Below are 21,561 nucleotides of genomic sequence, written 5' to 3'. Positions count from 1 at the left end.
TTCCTTTACCATTTCTTAATGGGGTACTCTTCTCCAATATTCTGTCAGCATTCCAAAATAAGAAACAAGCAGACACATAACAGGTTTAACATGTAGTATATGAAACTCATTTTGGTGAACCAGTTCAGTAGTAAGGTGGACAAGATTAAACTAACAAGTCTTCTATTGCGAAGTATTGCATAATAAAAGCATCAAACAAACATATATCTATGTGCTATGGCCACTGCATTGTCTTGCCAAATCAAAATAGATACACATTTCAAATCATATCAACTCAAGACAAAACAACATTGAAAGAATAAGTGTGTGAAACTACACGACACCACAGGATTTTAGATGGGTACCACAGGGTATACATGTACAATTAATAACACTATTGGCTCTGTTTTGATGCTAGTAATGTGCATGAAAGGAGAAGACAATTGTCTATGGAATTGAAATTGAAATCAACATAGAGCAATTTAGAAGAGCAAACCCGTTAAAGAAACATGTTTAAACATACCTATTGTGTCATTTGAGTTTCGATTGGATACTTAAATTTAAAAACTAGTTGGTATGAATGAATAGATTGATACAAAAGCAAATCAGTATGCACCATAGCTATGGAATCTTACATGAGAATAGTTGTTCTTCAGGTTTAAGCACTTGTTCTACAAGAATAGAGTATAGTAAGATGCATGCATATAGTACTTCAAAATGAAATATGATCTCATAGACCCTACCAGATACGTGGGTCTGGACCAGTACAAAACAAGGCGTTCCCAGTCATCATCCCGTAAGTGTGTCTCCGTAGATAGGGAAAGGAATTTGTTGAGTTTGCTTGCCAGTGAAGTATGTTTTCTTCAGGTAATTCTGGTACTAACACAAAGCATTCTTGAAGATAGCACAACTATTAGCACATGTTACCTCATCCTGAGTTTCCAAATCGGTCCTTCTCTATAGACAAAATGGGAATATATATTGTGTTATAACCAGCAGAGAGGTAGAAACTATGGGACAAAGCAAAATAATTGACATGAATAACATTACTTACACATAACTCCTCGAGGAACACCTGCAACTGGCTTTTTTCCTTCATCTTTAGTATAATATTTCCGTGATGGGAAGATACACACAGAGGATTTAACAACATCGAATGCGGCAGACGCTAATAGGTGTACTAACTTGCGGAGTTGGGGTTCGCCATGGTAGTCCTAGCGATTTGGCACTGGAGCTGCCTTACTAACTCCTCTTGTTTGGGAACTCTGTGGTGGAGATGGTGTTGTGTCAACTGGAACTGGGTTACTATCTGTTGGGGTTGGGGTTAGATTGGGTGAAACTGGTTCCTTGTCCATCGGAGTAGGGTTACAATCTGCGAGAGTCTGGGTTCTGTGTGTTAGGGCTGGTTCTTGTGCAAGTACAACTGGGGTGCTATCTCCACCGACAGGTAGCACTGTTTTATTTGAAGACCGTGTTTTTACTCCGCTAGATACTTCCGTCACCCCTCCAATTCAAATGGCTGGTAAACAAGAGAAGTAGTTGAATGTGCATACCTTGTATGAGAGACATATACAATAGATAGTGTGGAACAAAGAGGGCATGAAATAGTTCACATATATATTGTTTTAGTAAACAGGATAACATGACATAATTTCACATATATGATGTCTATCTAAACAGGATAGCATGACATGATTCAAAGATATGATGACTAACTAAACAGGATGGCATGAGATAATTAAATGATGTCTTTAGTAAACAGGTTCGCATGACATAATTCACATACATGTTATCTAAGTAAACATGATGGGATGATATAATTCACATATTTTATTTATATACTAAGGAGATGACATTCACATATATGATGTCTAAACTAAGCACATGGTGTTGAATATTGTGTATATAATGTCTATCATATGCATGATACGAGCAGTATAACCAACACGAATCGGTTTTTCTTGGCCTGCCTCGATACACGTTGCGAGGCAGATTTATTGGCAAACCTTGCCAAAGCAGAGATCGTGTCCCCCTTATCGCGGGATCTTCCATTAATACGGGCGCGTGCGACCCCACGACGCATGTTGGTATGACTCCGTGTTTTTAGGTAAGTCCCAAGTGGTTATGCTGAGGACGCTTGATATTCACCCCCTTTATACAGGGGCCGGGGCCTATCCCTCTTTTCTACCACGCTTGCGCTTTTTCGCATCTCGAGTTCCAACACCCAAAGCTCAAGCTTAAGCACTCCGGATCTTCAATCATGTCCGAATCCAACCTTCAAGGCCGGTGGGTGGCCTCCTCTATCACAGAGGAGGACATTACAAAGCTTAGGGAGGTCGGATATCTGACCGCCGACATCAAGCACAGGCTTCCTGCTCCAGGGCAGGTCATCCGTACTCCCAAGCCCAACGAGAGCATCGTATTTGTTTCTCACTTCCTCCGCGGCTTAGGCTTCACCCTTGATCCCTTCGTGAGAGGGCTCATGTTCTACTACGGGCTATATTTTCATGATCTGGCTCCGGACTCCATCCTCCACATCTCGTCGTTCATCGTCGTGTGCGAAGACTTCCTCCACATCACCCCGCACTTCGGCTTATGGCTCAAGACCTTCAATGTGAAGCCGAAGATGATTGAGGGGCGGCACGCAGAGTGCGGAGGTGCTGTAATAAGCAGGAACACCGATGCCCCATGGCCAGAGGGCTTCTTCCCGGAGGTGTCCGATCTGTGCAGCGGAGGTGGTTTTACATCGTGGCCCCTAGAGGCACAAAGTGGGTGGCTGCCCCCGACTTCCGTTCAGGCCCTCCACCTCAACTGGTATCATGGGCCAATGTGGGACTGGATTGGGGGCCCGCTAATGATGTACTAACATTGCAGAGCTACATTCGGGAGCTTCTTGAGAGGGACATCAGCCTTGTAAGCGTAATTCAGGTAATGATAGTCCGGCGGATCTTGCCGTGCAAAGGTCGGTCTCTACGGATGTGGGAGTTCAATCCGGAAGGTCCGCGGACTATTCTGCACTTCTTCGGTGTGGCGCTCGAAGGAATGTGTAAGTTATTCTTCGGACCACAAGTAAAATGTCCGGACACCATCGAGGATGCGGGCCTGAGCTGCAACCGCCCAGATACCCGAGTAAGTAACCCGGAAACCGAATACTTCGTTTATTTTTATCATAACATCATTCTGAAAATCCTCCATGGCCAGGAATGGCTTAGCAAGGCGGAGAGAATCAGGTGTCCGTCGCCACTTCCCGAAGGCTCTCGTAGTCCCGCCATAGCCAAGATGGTTGGTCGTGTACTAAGTAAAGTGCCCTCGGGGAAAGATGAAGGGAAGAACAGAGAAGCAGAACTTCACACATTGCTTATCCAAACCGGGGGAATTGCTACCTCCACAAAGGAGGGTAGTCGGGGAGGGGAATCTAAGGTATCCTCTCCTCGCGGGAAGAAAAGGGCTGCCTCCAAAGACTTGGAGACAGAGGTGCCCAAACAAGGGAAGAAAACTTCACCAGGGGGCCCTGCCCCGAAGGGCGTCCTCACCGCGCCATGCCCGCAAACGGGACAGCCCTCAGCCGAGTTGTAATGTAATCATAGATACAAAGATACCGCTTCTTCTTCCTCCGAGAACAATAACCAGGATTCATTCTTTGTAGTCTAGCTAGCAGCTCTTCTCAACAAAGTTAATCTTCAGGGGATCTCCTTCTGAAGATGATGGAGAGTGAAACCCCACCAACCTCTCCGCCTCATGAGGCGGGCGACCACGAGGTGTCGTCACAACGGAGTCCAGATTTGCCGAGGCCAGAAGCTAATACTTCGGCCGCCCTGAGCCCGGAGCGTTCGGCTCCCACGGGGGGCGATAAGAAGGGTCCGACACAGTTCGGTGATCGGCCCGACACGCTGACGGGCCTTCTGGGGCGAGCTTCTCTCTCGGAGGATCACCGTTCATTGATGAGCACGGTGCTTGAGAAGATTTCATCCGCCACAAGCAGGTTGAATGAAGCTTTTATGAGCCTGCTTAGAGGCTTTGAGGTATGTAATGAAATACGTAATTTTTTGGTCGTGGCGCACGCGCTAGGTGTGCTCCATATGGATAGTAGCCCCTAAGACTCTGGTTGCCAGCCATAGGCGGCAAACAGAGGATCACATTGTTGAGTAATGATCACACTGTATTTATGCGCAGGTGGCTAAGGATCCGGCAGCCGACTGGTCCGTTGAAGTCACCGAACTGAGGCGACAGATTGAAGTTGTGAATGCCGATGCCACATTTGTGAACGAGCGGCTTAACGAGTCACAAAGTATGTGCTCTGCTTTCAATATTTTTATAGGAAATATTAAGAGGATCATAATGTGTAATGTGATATGCTTGGACTGTAGGCGGAGCTGCTGTCGTGGAGGCCCTGAGGGCGGAACTTGCCCGAGCCAAGGAACAAGTCCGGGCGGGCAATGCGGCTGCCCTAAAGGCGGCCCAAGAGTTGAGAGCCGAACAGGCTGCTCATCGCGGAAGCGAGGATAAAATAGCCGAGATGGCTGTGGAGCTATAAAACGCCGCCAACCGGTATGAGCTTCTTGAAAAGAGAATCAGGCGAATTCAGCTGACCTGAAGAAGGCCCTTGATGCAGCCAAGGACACGCGTTCCGAAATTAGGGACGCGCGGGAGGAGCTTCGACAGTCTAGAGAAATCACGGCTGGAAACCCCTATTTGTTGCAGATGAAGTTTTAGATCCAAAGTACGCTCCTCTGGATCGGCGCTGGAGCCCTGCAGACGCATATACGGATTTGGCAAAGAGTACGGCTGATGCGGCCATGTTTTTCGAGGATCAAAAAGATGATGAAGTGGACAAGCTGTTCTGATCGCAATTCAGTGCTCCAACGCGCCCATTGCCATTGAGTGAGAGGATGACTGCTGTGGCCGAGCTCCATAGGCTGTCCGGTCTTGCAATGCGGTCTGTAATAAACCATCTATGGGCGAAGGGGCCTAAGCCGGACAGTTATTTTGGTTTAGTGCAACAATTCCTTGGTGCCGTATCGCGGATCGATGCCATGAAGAGGTTGGCGTGCATAGAGGGTGCACAGATGGCTCTTGCCCATGTTAAAGCATATTGGACAGATATGGAGGCCACCATCATTCTGACCCAGAATCCGGCTGGAGGCCAGGATCCGGCGGAGCACTACTTGGAGCAGGTAGCAGAAGGTGCTTGCTTAATAGAGGCTCAGTGCTTGAAGAATGTCATGTTCGAGTGACAAACGTTTCATTGTAAAAACAATGTTATTTTAATTATGGAGGCTATGTTTATACTTTTCGCCCGAAAGTGTTTATTTTCCCTCCTCTGCGGCCCTTTTCTGTATATATGCAATTTTGAAAGTTAGCAGTCATTGGCTTCAGCCCCCGTGCATATAATGCGGGGGTGTTCGCGAAAATATGCGTAATCACACTTGATCCAACGTCTTGGTCCATTAAGGAGGTGATCGCACGTAACTAGGCAACCGGACTATATAGCTTTAACAATTTCACTTAGCAATAGGAGTTTGATGGTGGGGCTACTAGATAGCCCCTGGTACCTTTGCGTGCATCCGAATACGGGCGCGTGTGTACATGACCGGGGAACGGTCCTTTGTTAATGCGGAGGAATCCTAGAGATTCCGCTAAGTCTTCGAGTGGTTGAACAGTCTCTCGCTATATCATGACAGTCCGTTTTCGGCTTTCTCTGCTAAGGTGCTCGTCCGGAATAACCAGGGCACAATCGCAGTAGTTCTCCTTTGGCCGCCTTAGCCGATAAGAACGGAACGTAAGGCGACAAACCCAGGAGCCGGGCAAACCCAACATTTGACCAAAGACATGATTCGGAGCTGATGCATATAGGGCCAAACTCGCGACGCCGAACACTCCCGAAGGTATTCGGACTTTATGACATATACTGGGCTGACGAATGCCCTTTGTTATGAACCATGTATTTCCAGGTACGTGCATTAATATGTCGTGGTGAAATGCCAATAACGGCAGTATCCCCTGTGGGTGTAGTACCCGTGGGATGTGTAAGCAACAAGAGACAATAAAGAAGGTTTACACAGGGGCTTAATCTAGAGAGAAACCTTTGAGCGGGGCCCTGCTGCACGTCTGCGCCTTTGTCTCCGTTGTGCCATGTCCTGGGAGGGTATCGCACGAATGATGTCTATAAAAATGAAAACTCATGTAGAAGAGTATGACGTAAGCGTGCGAAGAGTTGGCTATCATCAATGGATAGTGAAAGTTTAAGACATTGGCCTGTTAATAAGGTCAAGCCAAGAGTTGGGCTTTAATAAATATCTATAGCTCCCGGTGTCCTCTATGGGATTACATGTATGGCGCCCAGCTCAGGTTTATCTGTGCTGCCGGACTCGTCTAACCATGTCCGTGGTCTTAACGACCAATCATATGTTCTGATATTATAGGCTGGTTAGAGTTCGGCTGCCAGAGCTGTCGCATACTCTTCCGCGTGTAAGGAACGCTCTGTATTTCCATTAATGGTGATGACGCCACGTGGACCGGGCATCTTGAGTTTAAGGTAGGCGTAGTGCGGTACTTCGTTGAAGCGGGCAAAGGCCGTTCTCCCGAGTAGTGCATGATAACCACTTTGGGGGGGGGGCGATGGTGAAGAGTAGTTCTTCGCTTCTGAAGTTGCCTGGGGAACTGAATGTCATCTCTAGTACGAGGGAGCCCCTGCAGCGGGCATCAACGCCTGGTATGACCCCTTCAAAGGTGGTATTACTTTGGCTGATTCTGGATGGGTCCATCCCCATCCTGCGGACAGTGTCCTGGTATATTAGATTAAGACTACTGCTGCCGTCCATGAGGACGCAAGTGAGATGGTATCCGTCGATTATTGGGTCGAGCACCAAGGCAGCTGATCCTCCGCGTTGCGTACTAGTCAGGTAGTCCCTATGATCGAAAGTGATCGGGCAGGTCGACAAGTGGTTAAGTTTGGGGGCGACGGGCTCTATAGCATATGTGTCTCTGAGCGCATGTTTGTGCCTTCTCTTGGGTATGTGAGCCGCGTGGATCATGTTTACTGTTTTTATCTCTGGTGAGAATTTTTTTTGTCCCCCCGTGTTCAGCTGGCGAGGCTCATCCTCATCTTCACTTGGTGTTTCCCTTCCGTTGTGTTTGGCATTTAATTTGCCAGCTTGCTTAAAGACCCAGCATTCTCTATGAGTGTGGTTCGCAGGTTTTTCGGGGGTGCCATGAATTTGACACAGTCTGTCCAAGACTTTGTTCAGGCCGGACGGTCCCTCTTTGCTGCCTTTAAATGGCTTCTTTTGTTGACCGGGTCGAGAGCCCCTGAATCCAGCGTTGACCATTGTGTTGTCCGGACTTTCTTCCTTGTTTTGATGTTTGTTTTTATTGCACCGTGGCTTCCCGTTGGCATCCCTAATTTCGGATGTGCCTTGGTCGCTGGTGCCTCTACGGGCCAACGAGCTGTCTTCACCGGCACAAAAGCGGGTCATAAGGTTTGTTAAGGCTGCCATTGTCCTCGGCTTTTCTTGGCCGAGGTGTGTGGCGAGCCACTCATCCCGGATACTGTGCTTGACGGCCGCTAGGGCTTCGGCATCCGAACAATCGACAATTTGATTCTTCTTGGTGAGGAATCTGTTCCAAAGCTTGCGGGCGGACTCTCCGGGCTGTTGAATTATGTGACTTAAATCGTCCGCGTCCGGAGGTCGGACATAGGTCCCTTGAAAATTGGCCCTGAAAGCATCCTCAAGTTCCTCCCAACTTCCGATTGAGTTTTCGGGGAGGCTTTTCAACCAGTGCCGAGCTGGTCCCTTCAACTTGAGGGGAATGTATTTGATGGCATGGAGGTCGTCCCCACGAGCCATGTGGATGTGAAGGATAAAATCCTCAATCCAAACCCCGGGGTCTGTCGTTCCGTCATATGCCTCTATGTTCACGGGTTTGAAACCCTGTGGAAATTTGTGGTCCAGTACCTCTTCGGTGAAGCACAGAGGTGAGCGGCCCCACTGTATCTGGACATGTTGTGGCGTGTTGTTGACTATTGTTGTGTCCGGTGATGACTCCGAACTGGTACTCGGTCTGTCTGATTGTTTTGGTGACCGTAATCCTGCACCGGAGCGTGTCCTCTAGATCCATAGATGGACCTGGTTGCGCCGGCCTTTTTATCCAGAAGCTCACGTAGATCGTGTGCGGCGTCAGTAGCTGCTCTATTGCGGTTATGAAGTGGTTGTTCCGGCCTATTGGCCTTATTGATCTTCGGTGGAACGGCCTCATTGTCGAATTCTGGCAGCAGCTTGCGTTTTGGATAGCTCTTTGTGTGGCGATCGTCACCGTATTTTTCTTCAGTGTCAAGCACTTTATTCCATCAGCGATTGAGCATTTCCTGTGCGGCCTTAAGCCTTTGCTTCTATTTCTTTAGACTTCTCATAGTGGCCATAAGCCTTCTGTGGAGATTATTTCGTTCCAAGCATGTTTCCGGGATGATGAATGCGTCGTCGTCCGGACTGTGCTCCTGTCCCGGGGCAGTTTGATGAGTTCGTACCTCGGGATCACTGTGATCGGGTGTCTACTCCAGGCTGTGTTCGGCGTGACCTGGCTCATCCTGCTCCATCGCTGGGTCGATGTTGCTTTCGGAGTTGACTGGGGTGTCGATCTTTCTAGCGCTGTTATCGCTATTTTTACTGTGGCTGGACTTAGGGCAGCTTCTGCGCCGTTGTTTTGGCTTTTCTCCGGGGGTTTTATCCTCCACTTTATCGCCATCTTCCTCCTTAGGCGTATCCACCATGTATATGTCATATGATGAGGTGGCAGTCCAGCGCCCCGTGGGTGGTGGTTCTGAGTCGTCTCATGCGCCGACGTCCATACCGTCGGTGTCAACGGAGTCGAAGTCAAGCATGTCTGTTACGTCATCGACAGTGGCTATGAAGTGGGTGGTGGGTGCGCAACGAACTTCTCCGTCGCCTTCTTCCCCCTTGAGCCGGACATAGTTTGGCCAAGAGTCTTCTGACAAAGAGAGAGACTTTAGTGAGTTTAGCATGTCGCCAAAGGGCGAGTGCTGGAAGATGTCTGCAGCAGCAAATTCCATTACCGGAGCCTAGCCAGAATCGACGGGCTCGGGGGTGCGCGGTCTGGGACCTACAACCGGACACAGGTCCAGGGGTCCAGAGACAAAGGCTCCCTTGGGGATGAATTCTGTGTTCGGCTCTACCGCCGATCAGTGTGCGGCCTCCTGTGCGGGGTCCATCCACCCGTCCTCGGACGACGCAATCTGCCCCGGATTTAGGTCCGGGGCTCCTGCAGGCGCAATATCCCGAGTATTGTCCAACGGTAGGTCTAAGACATGCTCATCGTGACTGTTCGCTCGCTCCTGACGTAGTCCCGAATCCGTCGAAGATCAAGTCTCCGCGGACATCAACCGTGTAGTTCAAGTTTCCGAATATGACCTGATGGCCAGGGGCGTAGCTGTCGATCTGCTCCAGATGGCCGAGCGAATTGACCCACAGTGCGAAGCCGCCGAACACGAAGATCTGTCTGGGGAGAAAGGTCTCACCCTGGACTACGTTGTTGTTGATGATTGAAAGAGCCATCGAGCCTTGTAGCGACGACACAGAGGAACTCTCAATGAAAGCACCAATGTCAGTGTCAAAACCGGCAGATCTCGGGTAGGGGGTCCCGATTGTGTGCCTAAGGCTAATGGTAACAGGAGGCAAGGGACACGATGTTTTACCCAGGTTCGAGCCCTCTTGATGGAGGTAAAACCCTACTTCCTGCTTGATTGATCTTGATGATATGAGTATTACAAGAGTTGATCTACCATGAGATCATAGAGGCTAAACCCTAGAAGCTAGCCTATGATGATTATGATTCTTCCTCTAAGGACTAGACCCTCCGGTTTATATAGACACCGGGGGGGGCTAGGGTTTACACGGAGTCGGTTACAAAGAAGGAAATCTAATATCCGGATCGCCAAGCTTGTCTTCCACGCAAAGGAGAGTCCCATCCGGACACGGGATAAAGTCTTGAGTCTTTTATCTTTACGGTCCAACAGTCCGGCTGTCCGGATACCCCCTAATCCAGGACTCCCTCAGTCGCCCTAAAGACAAACAAGTCGCTGCATGACTAGGGATCTCATGAGGAGGCATCGCCCGACAGTGTCGTGTTGAGCCTCGCATCCGTGGATGGGCTGCCTTCACCTATCACATAGGAAGGCGCGCCTAGTGCCCCTCTCAGATTGGGCTCGGGGGCTCTCCTCTGGAGGGCCTCAGACCTAGCGAACATCATGAGGGAGGTGCTCGGGCACCATGTGGAGGCATGCCTCAGCGCACGCTTCCAAGGGTATAGGGCGCGAGGCGCCACATGCTCAGGAATTCATCAGCAATGCAGTCAAGGAGATTCGGGAGGCAAGGGCTCTGCAGGGCGATCGCCGCCGACCGCTGGGTGCGGCTCCTTGCCCTGGAGAGGTTAAGGAGTTCCGCGTCTGCATCGACATCCCAGGACTCAATAGGGTCACGTCTCGACAACTCTTCTGGCCGTCCCATGTTGGCCGATGCGAGGGTCCCCCTCACAGCTACGTTCGCATGCCCTTTCGCATGTCGAACGCGGGTGTTGCATTTCAGCGCCGCATGCGGGATGTCCTAGTGGATCGGGAGGGTAGGCACCAGGCGATCCTGGCAGAGATGGAGATGGATCCTCAGGAGTCCACCAGGCCCCCAGAGCCTCCCGAGGCTCAGGGCCAAGGCGACTCGTGATGAATGACTTCAGCAGTGCGCGTCTTATGCTACCCCAACATCTCTTCAACAATGGTGCCAAGTGACTTCTTTTAGTTCATTCAGTTGGGGGTGCCCCTCAGGCTGCCTTATCCCCAAGCCACGTGGGTCCGTCCCTGTGGCATGTATCCTTCTTGCACTCGTCAGAATTACCTAACCATCTCTCATGAGCTGTTTGTGAAAGTGAGTTATGTCGACTAGAGGGGGGTGAATAGGCGATTTTTATGAATTCTTCACTGAGGAATTTGCCGGTGAGGAAATTCCTTAGCGAAGAACTATTAGCAGCGGAATAAGTACTCAGAAGTAAGCATAACAGAATACAAGCATGGTCATCATGATGAAATGAAGACTAGCACAGAGTACAGAAAGCGTAATCACAGGATAACACAAGATGAAGACAAACAGACTGAAGAAATTGAACTGAGGAAATAGAGAAAGTCTTGAGTCAAAGTCTTTCAAACACAGATATGAACCAACACTCAACACAGTAATGAGGAAATGAAAGAGTTGAGGAAATAGAACCAGTTAGGTTGGTGAAGACAATGATTTGGTAGACCAGTTCGAACTGTTGTCTCAGTTGTACGTCTGGTTGGAGCGGCTGAGTATTTAAACTCGAGGACACGCAGTCCCGGACACCCAGTCACTGAGCACGCAGCTCAGGACACCCAGTCCTCACCGTATTCTCCTTGAACTGAGGTCACGCAGACCTCGTCCAAACCTTCACAGACTTGGTCACTCGGCGATCCACAATTCCTCTTGGATGCTCTAGACCTTGACGCCTAACCGTCTGGAAGAAGCACAGTCTTCAAAGGTAACAAGCGTCGGATCCACGCGGGATCAATTTCTTCAGTGATGCTCAATCACTTTGGGTTTGTAGGGGTTTGGTTTTGGGGTTTTTCCTCACTCGATGATTTTCGCTCAAAGTCCTCGGAGGATGGGTTGCTCTCAAATGACAAGTGTCAAGTTCTCTCGGAGCAGCCAACCAGCTAGTGGTTGTAGGGGGCGGCTATTTATAGCCTATGGAGCAGCCCGACATGATAAGACATAAATGCCCCTCAATGATATGACCGTTAGGTGGATAAGATATTTTGGGACAGCTGGCGCGCAGCACAGCAACGGTCGGAAATTTGACTCTCAATTTCCTCAGGGTTATCATGTTCCTCACTGTGTAGGTAATTCGCACTGACGAATTCCTAACTCCTCAGTCAGAACAAATTCATCAGTAACCAGAAGAACTTCGTCTCTGTCACTGAAGAAAGTGACTGAACTGTATGAGAGTTCCAAAGGCTTCACTCGAAGGGATTGGTAGGTGTAGGATTTTGAGTTGAGCATCACATGAAAACTTTTCCTTAGTATTTCCTCGACCCCCTTTAACAGTACGGTGTTTCCTCTGACTCAAGAAATAGAAAATGAAACTACGAAAACAAAAGTCTTCACGCTTCATGTTCCACAAATGAATACCAAGTCTTCAAGGTCACACCAATTTCTTCACTTTCAAAGTCTTCAGAAAGTCTTCAGAATATCAAAGTCTTCAGTTGAAGAACTTCATTTTTAGGGGTCGACTTTCTCTGTAAATATCAAACTCCTCATAGACTTATAGACCTGTGTACACTCACAAACGCATTAGTCGCTTAACCTATAAGTCTTCAATACACCAAAATCACTAAGGGGCACTAGATGCACTTACAATCTCCCCCTTTTTGGTGATTGATGACAACATAGGTTAAGTTTTCAACGGGGATAAACATATGAAGTGTATACACTGATATTGAGGAATTTGATTACAAGATATAGTAGAACTCCCCCTGAAGATGTGCATAGTGAGGAATTTGCTTTTAAGTCAATGCACATTTGAAGAGTTGAATCATGGAGATCTCCCCCTATATCTTGTAATTCATACACGCATTTGATATATAATATGAAGAATTTGAAATGCATGATGAAATATGGTGCCTGATGAGTTTCAGCATGCGTGCAATGTCATTAATCGAGGAATAAGCATGCAGAGCATAATGCAACAAAAGTATCAGCGCACCATCGGGTTTAAGATTACAACTCGATCCAAATAAAAGTTTCAGAAGAACGAGAGTTGTAACTTAAAAAATGCCCTTAATATAGACCCGCTTGAAGACTAACTCAGATTTCTCCCCCTTCGTCATCAAATGACCAAAAGGATTGGAACTGAGGACTAACGCCCCTGAAGAATTTCAAGTCGATGGAGGAGCGCCAGCGTTGTCGGGTTTGTTTGTTGTAGCAGGGCCTGCCGCAGTGTCGTCCAAATCTTCATACTCATCAGTGTCACGCGATGAAGAATAAGAGCTGGCCACCAAGGAAGGAACTTTGACCTTCTTGAATTTCTTCGGTGGAGGTGCAGACCAGTCAAATTCTTCCTTGAGACCCATATTCTTCAGATCTGTAGCACTGTAGACATGAGAGAGAACAGCCCAGGTACAGTTGAAGGTTTCATGGAGGTAGTATTGGTTTTTCTTCACAGCATTGTGTGTTGAGGTCATGTTGTGAAGAATTGAACCAAACTGACGCTTGACCCATTTATGATTGCGATCAACCTTCTGATGAAGACTGAGGAGTAACTCACGGTAAGTCATCACCCTGGGTGCTGTGGCTTGGGGATTTTGCTTTGCTGAGGTATTTGCGGCAGAGTCATGTGTGGCGGAATCGTCGTTGGTGGAGTAAGATGCAGCCTTGCGAAATTGACCATCCAATGGACGAATGCCTTCATCGATCACAGCAGCGGCCTTGCCTTTATCATCAGCTGATGAAACTGTCCATTTGAGGACTTCAATAGGAGGCAAGTAGCTGCCGTGGTTCAGAGTGTCAGCTTTGTAATTCAGTGAAGATCTTGCCCTGATGAATCTCATAATCCAAGGAGCATAGGGCTTCAGCTCGAATGGTGACATAGCAATATTGGCCAGAGTCCTCATGAAGAAATCATGGAAGTTTACGGGAACGCTATGAATGATGTTGAAAAGCATATTCTTCATGATGCCAACGACTTCTTCATCATTTGAGTTGTGGCCTTTGATGGGACTCATTGTCTTCGTCAGAATTCAATAGATAGTCCGAGGCACATAGAGTAATTCCTTGACGAGGAATTTGGTTCGTGGGGCCTGCCTTGGCTTCAATGGCTTCATCAGCACTTGCATATAGTGATTTGACAGTTCTGGTTCGTTGTAGATACAACGAGCATCATCAAGTGGAGGACTAAGAGGAAGTACACGAAGCAATTCAGTTGCTGGTGCCTTGTAGTGAGTGTTTTCAGACATCCAGTCCAACACCCAGGAGTTCACGTCTTCAGCGTTTCCAGTGATATGCAGGGTCGCGTAGAACTGAAGAATAAGTTCTTCATTCCAGTCACAGATGTCAGTGCAGAAATTCAGAAGACCCGCGTCATGAAGAACACTGAGGACTGGCTCAAAGCCGGGCAAAGACTCCATGTCCACATGAGGAATATGTGCATGATCGATGACTTTGTCTTTGTTGAAGAGCACTGAGGAATAGAAATTGGCTTGGCTGGCAGTCCAGAAACGCCTCTTCCTTATGCGAGCAGAATCATATGGATTATAGTCAGTGAAGAATACGTGCTCGGCAAAGAAATCTTCAGCCTTGAACTTCTATTTGCTTGAGAACGGATTCTTTTGCTTTGGCAGAGGGGTGTCAGTGAGTTGCAACACCACCTCAGGAATCGCGAGCTCAGGTTCTTCAGGCTGAGGAATTTCTTGTTTCTCAACAGGTGTAGTGTGAGGATCAGCAGCAGCAGGTTCATCAGCACTAGTGGCTGGAATTTCTTCATGCACACAGAGAGAGGGTTGAGTTTCTTCAGAGCCCATTTGAACTGTTGGTGCAGGGGACTGAGGTATCTGTTGGAGTGGGGTGAAGACAGGAGTATTGGGATGCTGACTTTCCCAAAAGTCATCATTCATCACAGGTGTGGTGCACCCTATATCCACATCTTCATCTTCAATTTCCTCAACACCAGCCTCTTCAGCTGTGAACTGAGGCATAGGTGAGGAAATGACTGGCGTTGAAGGGATTGCGTCCACTTCAATTTCTTCATCAATCTGCTCTAACGAAGCAGCAGAATGATGTTCTTCATCAGATCCGATTGGGACCTCATAGTCTTCTCCAAAAGGAACAAGGTCCTTTGATGGTATGGAGGAAATCGGAACAGCATCAATTGGATTGTCGAGTGAGCTGGTCATTGGCTTCATTTTCTTCGCAGCCGAAGAATTTGACACAGCTGATGCCTTCCTTTTCTTCACTGCATCTCGCTCTGTAGCCTTGGTCTTCTTCACATCGAATGCACATGGAAGAATTGGAGTTGGTGTAGGTGCAGATGGAGCTGAGGAATCTGGTTGATGTTCTTCAGGCGCAACTGATGCAGTTGCCCTGACTTCTTCAGTTTCTTCGGGCGCACCACTAGTGGATGCCCTTGCAATTTCTTCAGCGGCTGGAATGGGATCATCAGCCCTGGAACTAGCATTGTCATCAGCAGCCTGAATTTCATCAGCGGTGCTGGCATGTTCTTCAGTCGGCTGAGCTGAGACTCCAGCCTGAGGAATTTCATGTTGCATTGGGGCAGCAACATTGGTGAATTTCTTCGTCAGGTTGATGAATCTGACTTTGGCTCCTTGCCAATCACCATAGTAGGCATCAAAGTCCTTGCTGAGGGTTTGAATTTCAGACTGAGCCTGGAGAAGTTCCTCAGGTGTCATTCTGACAACGTTTTTCTTCATGAGCTTCTCCTTTCTGAACTGAGCCTTCTTGATCTGCCTGGCCTGCTCAAATTTCCATTTCTCTTCAGTGATGAAATGGGTTAACATATGACTTTGTCCAGGGGTCAGATGAAAATCAGGCATAGGGGTGTTGGGATCCTTGTGCCAGAGATCAATATAATCGAGGATTTTCCTCGGATCCAACAGTAGTGGCACAGATGTGCCTTTGGCTCTAGCGGCCTTCACTTGTCTGTCTCTGATGATTTCTGCAAGTTCATCATCAGAAGCTTCATCATCAGAAGCTTCATCATCAGAAGGCACATGGAATGCGACCTGTTTCTTCTTTGGGCTTTGCCGAGGACCTCGTCCGGCTGTGGCCTTAGTCTTCAGCAGAGTCGGGCCAGATGAAGACTTTGGTGCAGCTGAAGAACTTGCTGAGACACCAGAGGCAATGGAGAAGCCAGCAGTCCTTTGACATGTAGCCAGATGCACAGGAGCTGAGGACTTTGTCGGAACTGCTGAGGACTTGGGAGGAGCAGGAGCAGTGTGAGGAATTTGCCGTGAGGGCACAGCTGAGGAACTTGGCCGTGAGGGCGCTGTTGGTGAAGCACTTGGCTTACGAGCAGGCTTCTTTGGCATGGATTTCCTCGGTTTGACCGAGGCCTCAGTAGTAGTAGCAGTGGCAGAATCCTCATTGAATTTCTTCACTGCCTCCTTGGCTTGTCTTGCCAATTTAGCTTGGCGCTTAGCCCATTCTTCAGGAAAGTCCTCACCATGTTTGATGCTTGTGAGATCAGCAACTTGTCCAGGTGCCAACGGATCTCTTGGGCATGGAGGATTGAGGGCGAATTTCTTCATGTACTTTGGAGTCACATATCTGTATTCCCTCCATTCCCTTGCCCACCTCCGTTCAATCTTATGTATGCGCACCTTGCTCTGATTTTTGTTTTCTTTGCCAAATTTTGCTTCATCAGGTGTGCAATAGTCAGCATAAATTTCCTCAGGGATTTCAAACACAGTCATAACCTCAGGTTTCTTTCCTCCCTTCTGCGGCTTCTTACCGTCTGCCATATTCTTCAGTTGAGGAATTTGAACAATTGAGTTCTCTGAAGAAGTATGCAGTTTTTCTTTGAGGAACGCTGCAAATGAGTTAAGTTGATGAGAACCAAGTGATTCAGCAGCAGACATGTGTACCTGTGAACAGAGTACATGTGCGAGGAATTTGGAGAGGTCATATGCGTTCTCAGAAGGTTTTTCAAAAAGAACAAGTTTGAGGAATTTGACCAGATGAGCCTTGAAGAATTTCACTAAGCGATCTTTGTCTTAGGTTCCAGAGTTGTATAGATCGAGGATCCACACAATTGAGGAATCTTGAGGAAAATCATTTCTTAGAGAACGAATCAAGAGCATAGTTTGTTTGAGGTGTTCATATGTGTAAAGATTTGAAGAATAAACACCTTTGAAGATTTTCAGGAAAGCTGGAGAATCAAAGCGAGTAATAAAAGTAACTTTTAATTACCGGAAGTGAAGAACACGACGAACTGAGAAGAACAGATGGGAAGTTCGTCAGGTTAGATCTTCCTTGCCCTAAGTTGGCGGAGGAAGACAGCTACGGCGGCGGGGGAGTGAAGATTTCCGCGGTTGGCGCGAGTACGATGGCGATGAGGTCGAGGCAGCGAAGCTCTTCCTCACCGGCGATGATGGAGTAGCGGTGGCGCTAGGGTTTGAGGAGCTCGAGCGGGAGAGAGAGGTCGAGCGGAGTAAAAGAAGTGAGGATGGAGAGAGAGGGGTATTTATAGAGGCGGTGAAAAACTGTTTGCCCGAAGATTTAGGACGAACGTGCCCCTGACCATTCTCCTTCTCACGACACGTGTCACCCACGTACTGTGTAGTGGAGATCGTGTACGATCGTGGGTGAGTAAAATAATGCATCGTAGAATGCGGAACGGTTTGAGCGGCAAAACCGAAAATTTGGATAAGATTTGTTTTAAAGTTTCGTTCGCAATTTCTTCAGCTGACAAGGACACAGTGAAGATTTTGAACGAGTTTCAAATAGAACGCATATGAAGAATTTGTGAATAGATTGGGTTGAGTATAGCATAGAGGGGGAAGGGTCCGATCACATTCACTTAGCAGAAAAAGCAGCTTGAAGAAATAGCTATAAGTGAATGCTGTAGAGGACATAAACTTATATATATATATAGTCAATGAACAAAAAACAAAGGAACTAGTGAAGATTTTGAAAAATTGAAGAATTTGAAAAGGACTGAAGAATTTCAAAACTGAGGAAAAACTCAAATTGAAGATTTTCAACTTTTTGTGGTGGCGTGACCCACCGTATAAGAATGATGATTTCAGACACCGCATAGAATTGTCGTAGGGTTCTGAGAATCAAATTCTTCATTAATTTCTTCACACTTAAAGTGTTATTCTTCATTGATTGAAGAAAAACGTTTCTTCATGTACACATCTAAGTCATCAATCTTGCATAAGTGTTAGGATGTGTGTCCTTTTCAAAGAACATTCGAAGATTCTAAGATATTTAGCTCACACCGCAACTTGCTAAATCTCTTCTCATCCAAGGGCTTAGTGAGGATATCAGCTAGCTGTTCTCCAGTCTTCACGTGCTCGATGGAGATGTCGCCCTTCAACACATGATCACGAAGAAAATGATGACGAATCTGAATGTGCTTTGTCTTCGAGTGCTGAACTGGGTTGTGAGCAATCTTGATGGCACTCTCATTGTCGCAGAGGAGAGGCACATTCTTCACGTTGACGCCATAGTCCTTGAGTGTTTGCTTCATCCAAAGCAGTTGAGCACAGCAAGAACCAGCAGCAATGTATTCAGCTTCCGCAGTAGACAGTGATACGCAGTTCTGTTTCTTCGAGGACCAACAGACCAAAGATCGTCCGAGGAAATGACAAGTGCCAGAAGTTGACTTGCGGTCCACACGATCACCAGCATAGTCACAGTCAGAATATCCAATGAGATCAAAAGCAGAGCCCTTGGGATACCATAGTCCTAGTGTTGGTGTGTGAGCTAGATATCGAAGAATATGCTTCACAGCCTTATGGTGTGATTCCTTCGGTGCAGCTTGAAATCGTGCACACATGCAAACACTAAGCATTATATCTGGCCTAGATGCACATAAGTACAATAAAGAACCAATCGTGGAGCGGTATACCTTGTGATCGAAGTCAATACCATTTTCATCAGTGCATAGATGGCCTTTTATGGGCATAGGAATTTTGACGCCTTTGCAATCTTGCATGCTGAATTTCCTCAGTACATCTTTGAGGTATTTCTCCTGAGATATGAATATGCCATTTCGCTGTTGACGAATTTGAAGACCTAAGAAGAATTTCAACTCTCCCATCATAGACATTTGATATTCTTCACTCATCATATAGGCAAATTCATCACTATGACGTTGGTCAGTACAACCAAAGATAATATCATCAACATATATTTGGCACACAAACAGTTCACCATCATAAGATTTAGTAAAGAGAGTAGGGTCGAGTGAACTGGGTGTGAAGCCATTCTTCACAAAGAATTCCTTCAATGTATCATACCACGCCCGAGGGGCTTGCTTGAGGCCATAGAGGGCCTTATTAAGTCTAAAGACTTTGTCAGGATTCTTTGGATCTTCAAAACCTGGGGGTTGAGCAACATATACTTCTTCCTCAAGCTTACCATTGAGGAATGCACTTTTCACATCCATTTGATATAAGATGATATCATGATGATTAGCATAAGCAAGTAATATTCGAATAGCCTCAAGTCTAGCAACAGGTGCAAAAGTTTCATCGAAATCAATTCCTTCAACCTGTGTGTAGCCTTGAGCTACCAGTCGTGCCTTATTCCTTACCACAAGGCCATTTTCATCTTGCTTGTTGCGGTAGATCCACTTTGTGCCAATGATATTATGCTTGCGAGGATCTGGACGTTTGACCAGTTCCCAGACATTGTTAAGCTCGAACTAATGTAATTCTTCTTGCATAGCCTGAATCCATTCCGGCTCCAAAAATGCTTCATCTACCTTAGTGGGCTCTGTGATAGAGACAAAAGCATAGTGCCCACAAAAGTTAGATAAATGTGAAGCTTTTGAGCGTGTGAGAGGACCTCATGCTTCAATGTCATCGATGATCTTGTCAACTTGTACTTCTTTTGCAACGCGAGGATGAGCTAGTTGTCGTCGAGGAATTTGATCATTTTCCTCAGCACCATTGTCTTCAGCATTATCTTCAGGTGCGTCAGCTCGATGTTCTTCGCGTACTGGAATGAATTCTTCAGCAAATTCTTCAGTAGGAATGACATCCTCAGTTGCCTTGAACTTGATAGAATCCTCAGGTGCTGGTTCATCTAACACAGAAGGTAGGTGCTCTCTTTGCGAGCCATTAGTTTCATCGAACCGCACATCTACAGTTTCACAGGGTCACATCTACAGTAATGATTAGGTCCGAAGAGATTCATGTGAAGCAATTCAAATGGACGAGTAGTGGTCATGATAGTCTTCGCTGCATGCTTGGCCTTGGCCATTTTTCCAGCTTCACAGGCTCCGCACAAATGATCCTTGAGGAATTTGACATTCTCAATGCCAATGACATGCTTCTTCTTTGCAAGCGTGTGCAAATTCCTCATGCCTGCGTGACCAAGTCGTCGATGCCATAGCCAGCCTTCTGAAGCTTTTGCAAATAGACACACGGCTGGTTGTGGTCCTGTAGAGAAATCAACAATATACAAATCTCCTCTCCTAAAGCCTTCGAAGACTTTGGAATGGTCAACATCCATAATCACAACACAGCGATACTTGCCAAAGACAACAACCGTATCAAGATCACAAAGCATTGAGACTGACATGAGATTGTATCCTAAGGACTCAACAAGCATGACTTTGCCCATGTGTTTATCCTTAGAGATCGCAACCTTACCAAGACCCAATACCTGACTTTTGCCTTTGTCAGCAAAGATGATATGCTTCAGATGTGACTGTGATAAGGGAGCATCCATCAAAAGATTCTTGTCACCAGTCATGTGATTTGTACATCCACTATCGAGGACCCATTCAGTGGTTTTGGGTTGATCATCCTGCAGATGAATTAGTGTAACTTACAATCTCATATGCTTCATCAATGAAGAATATGATATCAAGTTCATCAGATAAATTTCATCAAGCAGTAAATAGATATAGCAGTATGAGGACGTGTGAACTGAAAGTTCATTTCATCATGGTTAGCTTGCGTCCTTTCAGGTAATTTTGTCAGGTCCCCAGCAACTTCTTCAGACGTTAAGGCACGTCTGGAGACCTGACCCTGCAGAAGAGATTAGTTCTTTTTCTTCACCACCCACATCTGAAGGGGTGGCAAAGAGTTCATCACTCTGCGAGCCTCATACGAGAATGGTGGCATAGAAGCCAAACCATTTCGTTTCACATAAGAGGGGTTAGGGTAAGCATATGAATAAGCAGAGAAATTCTTCGAGGACTTGTGAACATAATGGTTTGAAGAATAATGCGCATATTCATAGCCCTTAGCTCTACCCTACGAAACAGAGTTGTTAGCACGATGATAATCATATGAGGACTTTGATCCATTTGAGGAATTTGATCCATATGAGGACTTGGATCCATATGAAGAATTTGGTCCATATGAAGAATTGGTCTGGGGTTCCTATTCATCACAGGTGGTGTCATGAGGACATTCACCTAAAGACTTTCAAGGCACTTCTTAGGAACCCAGATTTTCTTCATAGGAGAACCATTCCTGCAGTTGGTGCCAACATATCTAGCAAATACTTCACCATTCTGATTTTTGAACAGTTTATAGTTGGAGTCAAATGACTCATCAGAAGGACGAGGAGATTCACATGTAAAGCCAGATAAGTTAGATGGATCAACTGGAGGTCCCTTTGCAGCAACCCATGAGGTTTTGGGGTACTGCTCAGGCTTCCAATATGTTCCATCAGCATTAAGTTTCCTCTCAAAGGCGATACCCTCTTTCCTAGGGTTTCTGTTGAGGATCTGCTTTTTCAGCACATCACAAAGAATCTGATGCCCTTTGAGGCTTTTGTACATGCATGTCATGTACAATTCCTTCAG

Source organism: Triticum aestivum, chromosome 3B (assembly GCF_018294505.1).
Source record: "Triticum aestivum cultivar Chinese Spring chromosome 3B, IWGSC CS RefSeq v2.1, whole genome shotgun sequence".
In the NCBI taxonomy this organism is placed as follows: domain Eukaryota; kingdom Viridiplantae; phylum Streptophyta; class Magnoliopsida; order Poales; family Poaceae; genus Triticum; species Triticum aestivum.
Note: the sequence above shows the minus strand (reverse complement) of the source record.